The 13680-nt window shown below is 37.2% G+C and overlaps 1 protein-coding gene and 2 long non-coding RNA genes across 3 annotated transcripts in view; 2 read left to right on the plus strand and 1 right to left on the minus strand.

Annotated features, from left to right (window-relative positions):
• LOC129732476 (uncharacterized) overlaps positions 1–13680 on the plus strand; it is a 61878-nt gene that overhangs the window by 45628 nt on the left and 2570 nt on the right. The gene's annotated exons all lie outside the window — the stretch shown is intronic.
• The window catches only part of LOC129732473 (remodeling and spacing factor 1), a 505162-nt gene continuing 493142 nt past the window's right edge, over positions 1661–13680 (minus strand). Inside the window, exons 6-7 of the transcript XR_008729266.1 lie at positions 4016–4579; positions 1661–1880 (exon numbers count right to left, since the gene is read on the minus strand). The gene's annotated coding sequence lies outside the window, so the exon portion shown is untranslated. The remainder of the gene's footprint in view (positions 1881–4015; positions 4580–13680) is intronic.
• LOC129732475 (uncharacterized) lies at positions 6247–7173 on the plus strand. The gene is made up of 3 exons (XR_008729267.1): positions 6247–6510; positions 6566–6779; positions 6835–7173. It is a non-coding gene; the product is annotated as an uncharacterized LOC129732475 (long non-coding RNA).

A 13680-nucleotide genomic window follows, 5' to 3' on the forward strand; every position in this document is an offset into this window, starting at 1 on the left:
CTGAAAACAAGAAGAAAGTTCAACAATATATGCATGATACACACGCTGTACGGATTTCGATTCAAGCAATTAACAAGAATCAAAATCCGTACGGCACAGTTTTTGTTGAATAAATACAATTTACACTATTCGCCAGACAACTTACAGCTCGAAAATGACGAAGACTTACCTTTACCATCAATTTCAAGAAGATTCACAGAGTAAAACACGTATATCCCACTTGAAAAACGTTTTCATCTGAAGAACGTTTTCTTAGTAAATTCTCTAACGATACAACGAAATGACAACCGAAACCGATACACGATTGATTTTTTATTTTTTATTATTTTTATTTCATGGCCTACTGACGCATAGTTTAATTTAACAGAAGGCCAACAGCTCAACGGACATGTACATGTAACTATCATATGAATTTTTATTCTTATAATGCTTAAAATTGAAGAAAAACGTCAAGGTGTACGGATTTCGATACTGTACGGGTTTCGATCCAGCACGGTACGCCAAAACCCCAACACGTGCTTCTGTTTGCCTTTTTTTCGTGACTAATACAGACAAATGTCTTCTTCTTCCTCACCTTTGTATACTTCATTGCACCGGGGCACCCGATTTTGCTTTATTAACCTCGGCAAGAGTGGAAAACTTAGCTGGAGAGTGTGCTCATAGCGGTTATCAGGAAGTTCTGATGGTGGGCTTTATTTTAAATGATGCGCTGATAATTCTTGATTCTTCCGGAAAGTTTCATGTTTGAGAACTAAACATTCGTACACATTATTATCATTTTTCGGATGGCGGTACCGTACAGTCGCCCACATGGATACTGAAAAAAAAATTTCACCTTTCAGCAGTCATGTCTTGGCGTTGTCGTCAGTTGATTTTGACGTTAAGTATACATCATATTAACAGTGTATTAATTAGTTCGACTTTTGCTCACGCGCAGCGACAATAATGTCCGATGAATTCTGCAAGAGTCAGGTATCTTGTTCTAGTCATCTTTGATTATTTGTTATACAAACGTTGCATTATTCTTTGTTTATGTACTTATCCAACAATGGAACTCTAGCTTAACAGAAGTTGTTTAAGCGTCTGCAAAAGATAACCAGCAACACTAACATTATGTGCTGCGTAACGGCGCTTTAAAGGGCTCCATTCATCAGTGGCGTTATCGCTTAATAAAAACTATTTGAACGTATCAAACGGCAACCCGGCAACTGTTATTCTGCAAGTGTTGTTCAAGTGCTGGATATATGCGTTTGAAATCTTTCTAGATGCAATTCTTCAGTTCTTCTAGACGCGAACGTTAGATCACTAGTTCTGTGAAAAACCTTCTAAACGCGTCGTATGGTTGGTTTATTACAGTGTATAAAGTTTTTTTTAAATTGCTTGCAGAGTTTTGTAATTTTATAGCTTATTAAGCTATTAATAGACGGATTTCGGTAAAACAAAAGATTAATAAGCTGGTACTCAACTCAAGTGACTGTTGGGTAATGATCTTGTTTATTAGTAAATCAAAGGTTGCTTTAATGGTAATAATAATTTGAGCGAACATTTAGTTAGCTAAATGTAAACTAATATTAAGAAAAAATATACAATGTGCAATGTAAAAAGTCCCGAAAGAGTCGTTTATTAAAACATAAACATTTCATTTCTTACATTCAACAGGAATACATGGTGTTGAACCTTTTTTGCCCAGGTTCTAGTCTTTAATTACATCTAGATTAACGAATTACAGATAGCTTGGTATCGAATAAAAAAACAACTGAAGATAACTTAGAACTACGATACTCAATATTCAACACGATCGCTCTCCTCTTCTGTGTCGCTGTTTTCTTGTGCTGTTCCGTTCTCTCTTCCCGCATCATCAGTGGTCATACATTCAGCAACTAAAAACAGATCAACAGGTAAAAAAGGTATAAATACATGTATAAATACAAGGTTCCATCAATTTGACGTTGAAGCTCCAATTGATACTCTTGACAATTTCGTAGCATGTATTTTACCCATTGACCGTAATTGCCACATTACTTATCTTTTCCATCGTAAAATTTTTCTAAAAAGTCAAATATGTTGAGAAAGTTATACACATTTTTTAAGTTAAACAGCATGATACACTGGTCGACAAAAGCGAAAAAATGTTGCTTTAAAGCTCGAAATAGACACTCTAGAAAAATTAAAGCTATTAAACCATTCCTGTCAACTTTGGTGCTCCTAGCCATTACCAAAACGGGTTTATTTACGTGAGTGTTCGTATAGTAATAACTCACCGGGTCCGTCGCTTCAATGTTATGTTTATCAGAAAACTCATGTAAATCTCTGAAAAAATGTTGGTACCTGGGGGCACCAAAATTCACAGCAATGGCTAAAAATTCATAACCTTTCTTTTTTTTTCTAGTTTGAACTTTAAGACCACACCTGTGTTGACCAGTGTAATTATTATATAAAATCATCAGCTATCTCTCTCTCTCTTTCTTCCTCTCTCTCTTTCTTTCTCTCTCTTTTTCTTTCTCATTTATAAAGAAAAATAGTTGTGAGCTATTTATTTTAAAGTATACTGATTTTCATGATCAAACTAATAGGTTTATTGGGTCCTAAAGCTATACCGGTTTTTAAATATCATTTGAAAAAGCTGCGTTTCCTGAGCAAAACGTGATTTTCAAAACACGTTTATCGTTTTCCTTCGATTTTTAAATGAAGAATAAAAAAACTGCTCGAATGGTCTTAGATGACGTTTCGCCCATGAACGGTATATGAGAGAACTGTCATTTATGGCATTTCGAGTAGATTTTTATCCTTCATTTAAAAATCAAAGGAAAATGACAAACATTTTTTAAAAATCACGTTTTGCTCAGAAAGTTGCACTCTTCCAGCTGATATATAAAAATCAGAAAACCGTTTAAAACTTTAGGACCCCATTGCGTATTTCTACAAAAAAAAAGAAAAAAATGTAAATAATATTTTTTTAGTCTGTTTTTTTTTAAATTTTTCTTTTTTTATCAAAACTACAAAAAGTTTGCTAAAAAATTTATGTTGTCTGATCATAATGAAATGAGAAAAAAAGGTCATAACTTTCTTAAATAAAGAAAAAAAATCAGAACTGCAACGGTTGCCGCAAAAAATGTAGACAGTAATTCCGTCTTTCCAGAAAAAATATAGACTGTGAGACAAAAAAAAATGAATAGAAAGAAAACTACGTAAATCTTAGGGGCCATCCACATACCATGTGGACAGATTTAAAACGATTTCCCCCCCCCCCCTTTACACATAGCTCCCCCCCCCCTCCCCAAGCTGTCCACGTGGTATGTGGATGGCCCCTTATTATAAATTGAATATCTCGAAAATCTCACTCCTAAAAAGAATTGCCGTGCCGGTTCCTTAAAAGCAATTCATAATAAACGTTAAATTTATCTGTGAGTTTGAAAATGCACTATGAGAGGAAGGGATCTAAAGTTTAGCCACTGTATATTTTACTAGTTTGGCGGAGTGGATTCGGGAACCAATTTATACTGATATTAAAGAATCAGTCGTATGGAATCTCCATTACCTGGATCCCGTTATAACAGCTTCAATTGATTCCCGAATCCCCTCCGCCAGATTAGTGAAACATACAGTGATTATAATATAAAGTGGAACGTCTTCATATCGTCGGTTTAGTGCAACACTGGCACAACTCAAAATTTTGAATTTTTAGTTTTGGATGGCAAACGATGCCAAATACTGTAAATTTGCCTCCTACAACACCCTGTTTCGAAATTCACAAAATCTCCAGAGCTATGAATAGAAATGCTTTCGCTGCACAAATCGAAATTTCTCTAAAAAGTTAGTAAGAAAGGTTTGAACGTGCTCATAATATGTGCTTGATAGACCTAAAAGTGTTAGATAAGGATTGGAAATCATAAACTTTAAAGTTTTCTTGAAAATTGAAAAATAAATTTTCGACGTTAATTTTCAAACGCGTTTTTCTCGAAACTATTTTTGGGTTGTACCAGTGTTGCACGGAACCGACGATATAGTTACTCACCTGCCCATCGCGGTCAAATAGTGGGTCACATGCAAGATCTTCGCTTCGTTGTATAATTGCAGTATTGGAACCAGGTAGCATATAAGAAGTAGCAATTGTTTGCTCTGTTTCAAATTCTTCTATGGGTTTGCAGACCAAATTAGTATCAACGTTAACCGCAGACGTTTTTTCAATGGTTACTAACATCATTGAAGTACCTAAAAATAGAAATGTAGCACTATTCGGACATAATGGGGTACAAACCCTTGTTTTCTAGCAAACGGTTTATATCAAATTCTTGAATTAATGTAGCTGCCCTTTTCAACCTTTTCTTAGGTGGCACTGCTGTATCGGAGGTATCCATTTACCGTTGTTCTGTCAGATAGGAATGCATCTTCCTCTTCTGCCTCATCAAATGTTGAAATGTTCTTTTTCTTGATTCAACAGGGAATGTTACCTCTGTTAGATTCTGGTTTGGAAGACGCAATTTTCGGCTCTATTAGGGTGCCAGAAAAGAAATTTTCCGTCCATTGCGCGGAACCACAGTTATCACTTACTGGCTTTGTATCACACAGAAGAAATTTCCTGTAGATGAAAGATGATTAGCAAATAGGTTGATCTGACTTCATATTCACAATTACTTTGCATCACGAAAACTTAGTTTATTTTGCGCAGTAACTCAATCAAACTTGCTAAATAAAGACAAAAAACGGAATTACATCGGAGGCTGAAACCGTGGAAAAACAATGAAAACTGAGACTGGACAGATGTTGACACTTGACAGCGGCATAGCAATGCCGCAATGCCAAGTATGATGACAGTTCTACAAGGTATGCTACATTTTTGTCTATCCACGCACACAAACAAATCTCGTCATGAAAAATTTCGCGTTTTGTATGGAATTCAGAACATTTTTGGAAATTTCTCGTTTTATGTTGTTTCATATCTGATTTTTTTGGTTGGAGAGTAAATCTCCAGTTGAAACACACTAGAAATTGATATTAATTTAGATTTAGTGTGAAAAATTGCGACAATATGTCGAAATAAAATATATAAAAATGCTATATTTCTAATAGTTGGAGCATAATCTTAGTCATTGTCATAGCTCATGACTTTTGTTACTGTAGGAAACATAAGCGACTCTATTTAGAAGCGCTATTAGAGTACAAAATAAAAACGAAAAGTGCAAAGAGGTTACCGGCAAATTGATGAAAAACAGCATATTTTACCTAAACCGCAGCATGTTTATGTATTCCCCACAAATAAAACATGTTTCAACATCATTTCTATAACTTTTCAGGAAAGTATGTTTTATAAGTTTAGTTTAAAATACAAAATCGTTTCAAATTTCAAACAAAATTGGAAAAAGTTCATAACGATCACTGATACTAATGCATCGACGTGAATAGCATACCTTTTAGAACTGTCATCATACTTGGGCCGCAATGAAAAGGATGCCCAGGGATGCTGGAAAACTTAAACTGAACAGCAACAGCAAATTTATGTGCAATTTTCAGAATTTACAAGAATATCATTATTTATCGTCGAAATATGAGAAGTATATGGTAGGTTACAACAACATAAGAAAAATCGATCCAGGCTAATCGATTAAATCGGTGAATCGATTAATTTCAAAAGAATAGATTCAATTTTTTTTTCTAAATCTCTCGTATGCAGTTGCCAAAATGTGTACGATGACAAAAGCAAAAATATTTCCTTTCTTCTTTTTCTCATGCAAAAACCAAACAAATATCAGCACCTTCGTAGTCGTGAATATGTTGCTTGTTTTCAAGCTGCTTTTTTTAGAAAATAAAACAATAAAAATGAACAATATAATACTTATAAAAAGTATATATGGAGCAATATATCCACAGAAACGTTAAAAATAAAGTCGATGAGCATTAAAAATTTTCATAAACATGATTGAAGGGTGAAAATACCAATGTCGGCGCACGGCTTGACAGTTGCTTATTGTCGCCCCAGTAGAAGGTCGAATTTTTCGACTAGCGACATTCGATTTTTGTCTCATACCGTACACTATACTTAACGTCGGAAGTAATGCGCTGTATAGCAAATCGGATGCGCTATACAGCGCACTACTTCCGACCTTAAGTATAATGTACGGTATGAGAGTAAAATCAAATGTCGCTAGTCGACAACTCCAATCTTCAACTAAATGCATAATACATCCACACACGCACCTAAAACCCAAATTTGCTGACTATTCTCAAAAACATCATATCAAGAAGACTGGCATCTCTGGATCGATCCCATACAAATGACAAGCGTCGAATCAAACTACGCACTCCATCTACTGAAGGTGGAAATTTGTTATGAAAGTAGTTGTAATTACATCGATACAAAGACATTGTGTGTGTGTGTAATGTCAGTGAAAACGGTGTAAACAAATCACTCCTGCCAGTGAGTTTGGTTTGCATTTGAATCGCAGCAAACAAGTAATTTCAAGTTCTGTAACTTTCAATTCAATGACTAGGTATATGGATTGGCAGATGCAGGTAAATTTACAATAAGCAAAGCTAGTTTTTTCCTTGATTTTTCGGATTTTTCCAGCTTTGTCAGTGGTTAAGGCAGTAACCTTCGTTGCTTTCCAAACCGGAACTCCTTCGTCAGCGATGTTTTCACCAGTTGCATTGCTGCAAAAAACCATTGTCATCCAAGAGAAAACATTTAGCTGCTTCAGACTGATGAACCTATTTTGAATGATTCCGGTGTTTTACAGGATTTTCTGATTTCAATGTTTGCATGCCTGTACAAAATCTCCAAGGTATCACATCAGCATTATCAATCATATTTCTTTGCTAAATGAGTGAACTTTCTAGATGTCGTGTGCAGAAATCTGGCTCGAAATAGAATTAACACGGAGATACATACATATTCTGTTTACTGTGATATACTAGGTGATATACAGTTGTGATTGTGGTTTTAATCGTTTATTGTTTTTCAATGATGAGACAAATTTATTCTGTACACTAGCGATAATATCGTATAATTTATATTAAAAAAAAAACATGAAGAGAAGGAAGTGAAACTGGTGATAATAAAACGTAACTTTCCATAGCTGTCTGCTTAGGTCTTCTTCGTCTCTATGAATTGAAAGTTGTCGGTATGAGGAAATAAATGAGCACTAGCGGCAAAATATTTTCGAACGAAAAGAAGCATTTACCTGATAACATTTTTCAAGTGTGCGATTCTTCCACGGCTTCTATGGTGTGTCCATTAGAATTTTAGAAAACGTAACAATGTTCAACTTTTTAATTTTCTCAGTTTTCTTCGATTTCCGCTTATATTGGTCGTTGTCCTTAAAAGTGCTATTCATTCCACCAAGTTTGCAGGCAATCAACATGTTTAAGTATTTATTTGTGAGGCGAAGGGCACAAGTCTCGCATAATACGTCAGTGATTTGTTTGTCGTAGTACTCAGCGCTTTCTGCATCACAATCATAATTGTTTCCAATTTCCACGACCCAGGAGAAGCCAAACCTGGTTTGAATTATATCCATAAGCTCTTCTTTTACTCCTACGGTGTCAATACTTAAAAGCAGCTCAAAGTGCTTCTCAAATATGTTGCAAACAGCCGAGAAATACTTAAAAATTGTTTCGCCTGGTGTGAATATATTTGACGTTTCAGTATATTTCTTTAAATCGGACAAGAATGTAATGTTTTGATCAATTTCGTCACTTTCAGCTGTAACACGTATAAGACATTCTTTGTGTGTCAATTTACTACAAGCCCATCCTGTAGTCCAATGAACGTTCGACAATTTATTAATATCAGGTGGGTCGTTCATCGGGTGGATGGGCTCCTCAGATTCTACATCAAGGTAGTGCGGTCGAACGTGGCGTTCCTTGACAATCTGAATTTTTGTTAGTTCTTGTCTTGTGCTAAAAGAGCTAAATCTAGGTCGATTAAACTTTTGTCCACGCTACTATCAAAAACATCATATCAAGAAGACTGGGAACTCTGCCTGAAATTGAGCGACAGTTTCAGCAACGCAACCTTTCGACTAAAAGTGGAACTGAAGCATGCTAGTGTGTGTGCTGGTTTACGATTGCACGCGTACATAAATATAAAGAACACTTTGAATTTAAAATTATCATTCAAAGATTCCTTGTCATAATTTTGATTTTGTAGATATCGGTCAGCATGGGTTTTAAACGTTGCAGGGTACCAAGCTGTTACAACAGTTCGGAACAGCTGAATAAATCGTTTTTCATCATGAATGCAAAGCATAGGTAATAAGTAGTTGTTTTAACTTTCTTTGCTTCGAGATTTCCCTCGTACTTGATTCCAGGAACGCTAGGTTATGGAAAAGATTCTGTGGCGACGGAAACATCCCTGATAACTCTTTCATTTGTGAGGATCACTTTGGCAATCCCTTTTTCGTGGATTTTGTAGACTGGAATAGAAATTCTACAGATCATGATTTGGAGAATGATCAAAAAAGCTTGCATGAACTAGATGTCGCTAGAGAAGTGGATGTCGCTTCAGGAATTTTCACGGATTTACACGTTCCCAACGACCCGCTGATGAAGCGAGTCAACCCCGGTGTTGATCATGACCATGATTACCTCCATGATCCAACTCGTTGCATTGCGATTGCTGAAAGAATGCTAGAACTGCAAACACAGGAAGTTAAACTTAAAAAGGATTTGCGAACTAAATCACAGACAATTTCAAAAAAACAAGTCCTCATCAGGCGTCTTCGAGCTGAGCTGACCAATTTGAAACAGCAATTTACAGCAAACTGTAAAATGAAGAGTCGACTTGAAGACCCCCTTCTTTTGGAACTTCAAAAAAATAAACTACGGAAATGTCGTGGAGGGAGATATTCAGACTCCATGAAGCATCTAGCATTGGTACTTCACTATTGCTCTGCTAAAGCCTATAAACAAATCAGACAGTTTTTTGCTCTGCCTTCGATAAGCACAATAAGAAAACGGCTGGGAAGAATCGATGTAAATGAAGGATTCTCGATGAATATTTTCAATTTGTTGCGAATCAAAGCTAATGCCTTGCCTGCCGAAGAAAAATTAGTAACTATTTTTTTCGACGAAATGGCTATTATTGAGAAAATTAGTTACTTCGGTAACGCAAAGCCTGACTATTTCAAAGGTTTTCAAACAAAACTTCCCGGGAAATCCGAAGTCAATGCGAATGTGAGAGCGAAATCTGCGTTAGTTATAATGATCAAATCTATTAGGTCTGGGTTCAAGCAGTCCATTGGATATTTTTTCTGCAAGGATCTTAAGAGCCAAGAGTTGAAAAGTATCGTTGACGAAGCTATTCGACTTGTTTTTGATTCTGGTTTTACGCCTAAGCTACTTGTGTGCGATCAAAACTCTGTGAATCGTGCCTTGTTCACTAAAGAGTACAATATTTCTATTGAGAAACCATACTTTGAAGTGGAAATCGAATCGGAATCGCACCGAATATACTGTATGCCTGATTCTCCCCATTTATATAAATCTACAAGAAACAATCTCTTGAAGCATAATGCTATATACGACGGTGGTGTTTGCAGCTTTCAACATATTGTTGATCTATATTGGGAAGACGTAAAGCATACGCCTCGAACCGTCCCTGCATTAACTTATGATCATATAAAGTTGTCGCAGTTTGCCGAGATGAATGTGAGATTAGCTGCACAGACACTCAGCCGATCAGTTGCCGTTGGCCTTCGCGCCTATGTGCGTACCAACAAACTTCCAAAGGAAGCAATATTTACGGCCACGTATTGCGAAGACTTCGATGAACTTTTTGATGCTGCTAACTCCACAAATTTCAATACTACAAAGGTACAGTGTACAATTGTGAACCTAATAAAAAATCAAAAAAAGTAAACGACTAATCTCAATTAGGCTATGAAACGTCCACTACAAGAGCAGTCCGCTCATTGGGCCATGATGGATGCCATGGTAGAGCGATTGAAAACGATGAAATTTATAAGTAAACAATGTTTTGACGCCACTGCTGTAAGTTTCAAGTTTATAATACTAACGGTTTTTCCAAACTAAAGTTATTTTATTCGAAGGAAAATGAATTTAAACCACTCGTAAAACACTCTCGTTTACCATACTTTATCGAAGGATGGTTGCTCTATATCTCAGCCCTAAAATTACTTTGGAAAGACTTGCACGAGATACATGGATTCAAATTTCTCAGAACAAGGAACCTGTCTCAGGATTGCTTAGAACATTTCTTTTCCATTGTCCGTTGGAAAAATGGCAATAATTGCCATCCTGATTGCGCTCTCTTTTCATCTGCTTATAAGTCTCTGGTAATTAATCATTTGATACTACCAGAGCAAATTGGAAATGTTCAAGCTGATCTAAGCAGGTACATAATCAATAGACAAGAACTAACAAAAATTCAGATTGTCAAGGAACGCCACGTTCGACCGCACTACCTTGATGTAGAATCTGAGGAGCCCATCCACCCGATGAACGACCCACCTGATATTAATAAATTGTCGAACGTTCATTGGACTACAGGATGGGCTTGTAGTAAATTGACACACAAAGAATGTCTTATACGTGTTACAGCTGAAAGTGACGAAATAAATCAAAACATTACATTCTTGTCCGATTTAAAGAAATATACTGAAACGTCAAATATATTCACACCAGGCGAAACAATTTTTAAGTATTTCTCGGCTGTTTGCAACATATTTGAGAAGCACTTTGAGCTACTTTTAAGTATTGACACCGTAGGAGTAAAAGAAAAGCTTATGGATATAATTCAAACCAGGTTTGGCTTCTCCTGGGTCGTGGAAATTGGAAACAATTATGATTGTGATGCAGAAAGCGCTGAGTACTACGACAATCAAATCACTGACGTATTATGCGAGACTTGTGCCCTTCGCCTCACAAATAAATACTTAAACATGTTGATTGCCTGCAAACTTGGTGGAATGAATAGCACTTTTAAGGACAACGACCAATATAAGCGGAAATCGAAGAAAACTGAGAAAATTAAAAAGTTGAACATTGTTACGTTTTCTAAAATTCTAATGGACACACCATAGAAGCCGTGGAAGAATCGCACACTTGAAAAATGTTATCAGGTAAATGCTTCTTTTCGTTCGAAAATATTTTGCCGCTAGTGCTCATTTATTTCCTCATACCGACAACTTTCAATTCATAGAGACGAAGAAGACCTAAGCAGACAGCTATGGAAAGTTACGTTTTATTAACACCAGTTTCACTTCCTTCTCTTCATGTTTTTTTTTAATATAAATTATACGATATTATCAAGTAGCTCGGTAGACTATGAAGTGCACGCTCCAAGTGAAATCATAAAACGCCCCAAGTGGAATTATTAAAATTTAATTATTATTATATTACATCAAACTATATTTCGATTGCCGAGTCAATCAGTAAACTCACCAGTGAAATATTCAGTTCTTATTTGATTATTAAAATACGCAAATTGTTTATCTCCGTTTGAGTTCGCAAAATAACAATACACGAGTTATCGTACGGGTGTTTTTTTTTGTCGATTAGTTCTTGTGCTGCGCGATAACAATAGCCTGTTATATATCGGCAGAAACATCTGCACACTGGTAGGGGCAGGCTACCCCGCCAGTGATTCGATACGCAGCTGATATATCAACAAGAATAATTCTCCCGCACCGCTGTTACCCCGCTAGCAGCACGGACCATCATACGATCGAGCGAGTGGAAGTCAACTACAAGTGGCATATACAAGGTCGCGTGTAGGACACGGCCACTGCGTCTCAACACGAAGCTGGATCGTCATTGTTTGTTCTGCGGAGACGCTCGATTAATTCTACTATCAGCCGTGAGGTCGTGACTTAGACGTTCGGTGAAGTATTACCTTTAGAATTTTTACTATTATTATCAATATTATTACTATGTTATAATATTATTATTAATTTTTTAATAATAATTAATTATTAATGTTATTATTAATATTATTACTATAATTATTATTATTATTATTATTACTATTGTTATTAGAATTAGTATTACTGTCTTTTTTTTATTTGATCCATTGTAGATTGAAAAATTGTTTTTAAAATTTAACATCAACTACTTGAACCCCCCCCCCCCCCCCCCCCATATTCGAATATATTAATCGTTTGTGTGCGGTAGAGCGTAACGCTCCCGCAAAATGGACGACATGCAGGTGCAACTTTTCCTGGAGGTGGAAACAAACGGGGAAGAAATTGAAATTTCTCCCATCAGCTCACCCCTACCTTCCCCTGTGCCCTCCCCTTTGCCAAGTCCTGTACCAAGAGTACCGGAAGTACGGGTAAAAGCTTACCCAGATGCCGCTGGCGGTCCCTACGTTGTTTTTTTCCGGCCCATAAAGAAGCCATTGAATATTATTCAAATTGGCAAAGACCTGGCAAAACATTTTTCGGCCGTAACCGAGATTACGAAGGTGAGGCCGAACAAACTGCGAGTTGTCGTGAGTAGCTTGAAGCAAGCAAACGAAATTGCTGGCTACGAGCTCTTCACGAGAGAGTATCGCGTGTACATCCCTGCCAAGGATGTAGAAATCGACGGTGTGGTTACCGAGGGGAATCTCACTGTCGATGACATTTTGCGTCATGGAGTTGGCTGTTTTAAAAACCCCTTGATGCAAAGTGTAAAGATACTGGATTGCAAGCAATTGCATTCAGTATCCATCTAAGAAATTCCTCCCTTCGGATTCCTTCCGAGTAACATTCGCCGGATCCGCGCTGCCGAACTACGTCCGCTTGGACAGGGTTCGTCTACCTGTACGCCTGTTCGTACCGCGGGTCATGCATTGCCAAAACTGTAAGCAGTTAGGTCACACAGCCACCTACTGCTGCAACAAGGCACGCTGTAGCAAGTGCGGAGGCAATCATGCTGAGAACGCTTGCAGTGGGGATACTGAAAAGTGTCTTTATTGCGAGGGAACTCGGCATGACCTTCCGGCATGTCCCGCGTACAAACAGCGCGAGGAAAAAATTAAGCGTTCCCTTAAGGAACGATCAAAGCGCTCTTTTGCAGAAATGCTTAAGAGGGCTGAGCCACCCTCGACAGGAAACATCTTTTCCTTTTTGCCAACCGATGAGGGTACATCTGACGATCCCGTCGAAGGGTGTTCCTATGCCTTGCCAGAGGGATCTAGGAAGAGGAGAATGCTCAACTCTCCTAAACTTTCTCGTAAAGGTCGTAAGATAACCCCTAGTGGAATGACCAATAAGACAACACAAAAAGGAAGCGGTGAAGAAAAACCGAAGCAAGTACCCCCCGGTTTTAATTTCAAATCAAACCAGGAGTACCCACCGCTTCCTGGGGCACCAAAAACCCCTCGTGCACCCATTTCTCGATCAGAAGACATAAAAGAAACAGGGTTCATAAAATTCTCTGATATTGTGGACTGGATATTTAAAACATTCAACATACCAGATCCCCTTCAAAACATTCTTCTTGCCCTTCTCCCAACAGTGAAAACCTTTTTGAAGCAACTCACAGCAACTTGGCCCCTCATTTCAGCTATCGTATCTTTCGATGACTAATACGTTGAAAGAGGTTAGGAATTTTGTCACTGTGTTACAGTGGAACTGCAGAAGTATCATCCCCAAATTTGATTTATTTTCACATTTGATAAACACATACAATTGTGATGCGTTCGCGCTTTGTGAAACTTTTCTCAATTCAAATGACCAA

This window comes from Wyeomyia smithii, chromosome 3, assembly GCF_029784165.1.
Source record: "Wyeomyia smithii strain HCP4-BCI-WySm-NY-G18 chromosome 3, ASM2978416v1, whole genome shotgun sequence".
NCBI lineage: Eukaryota > Metazoa > Arthropoda > Insecta > Diptera > Culicidae > Wyeomyia > Wyeomyia smithii.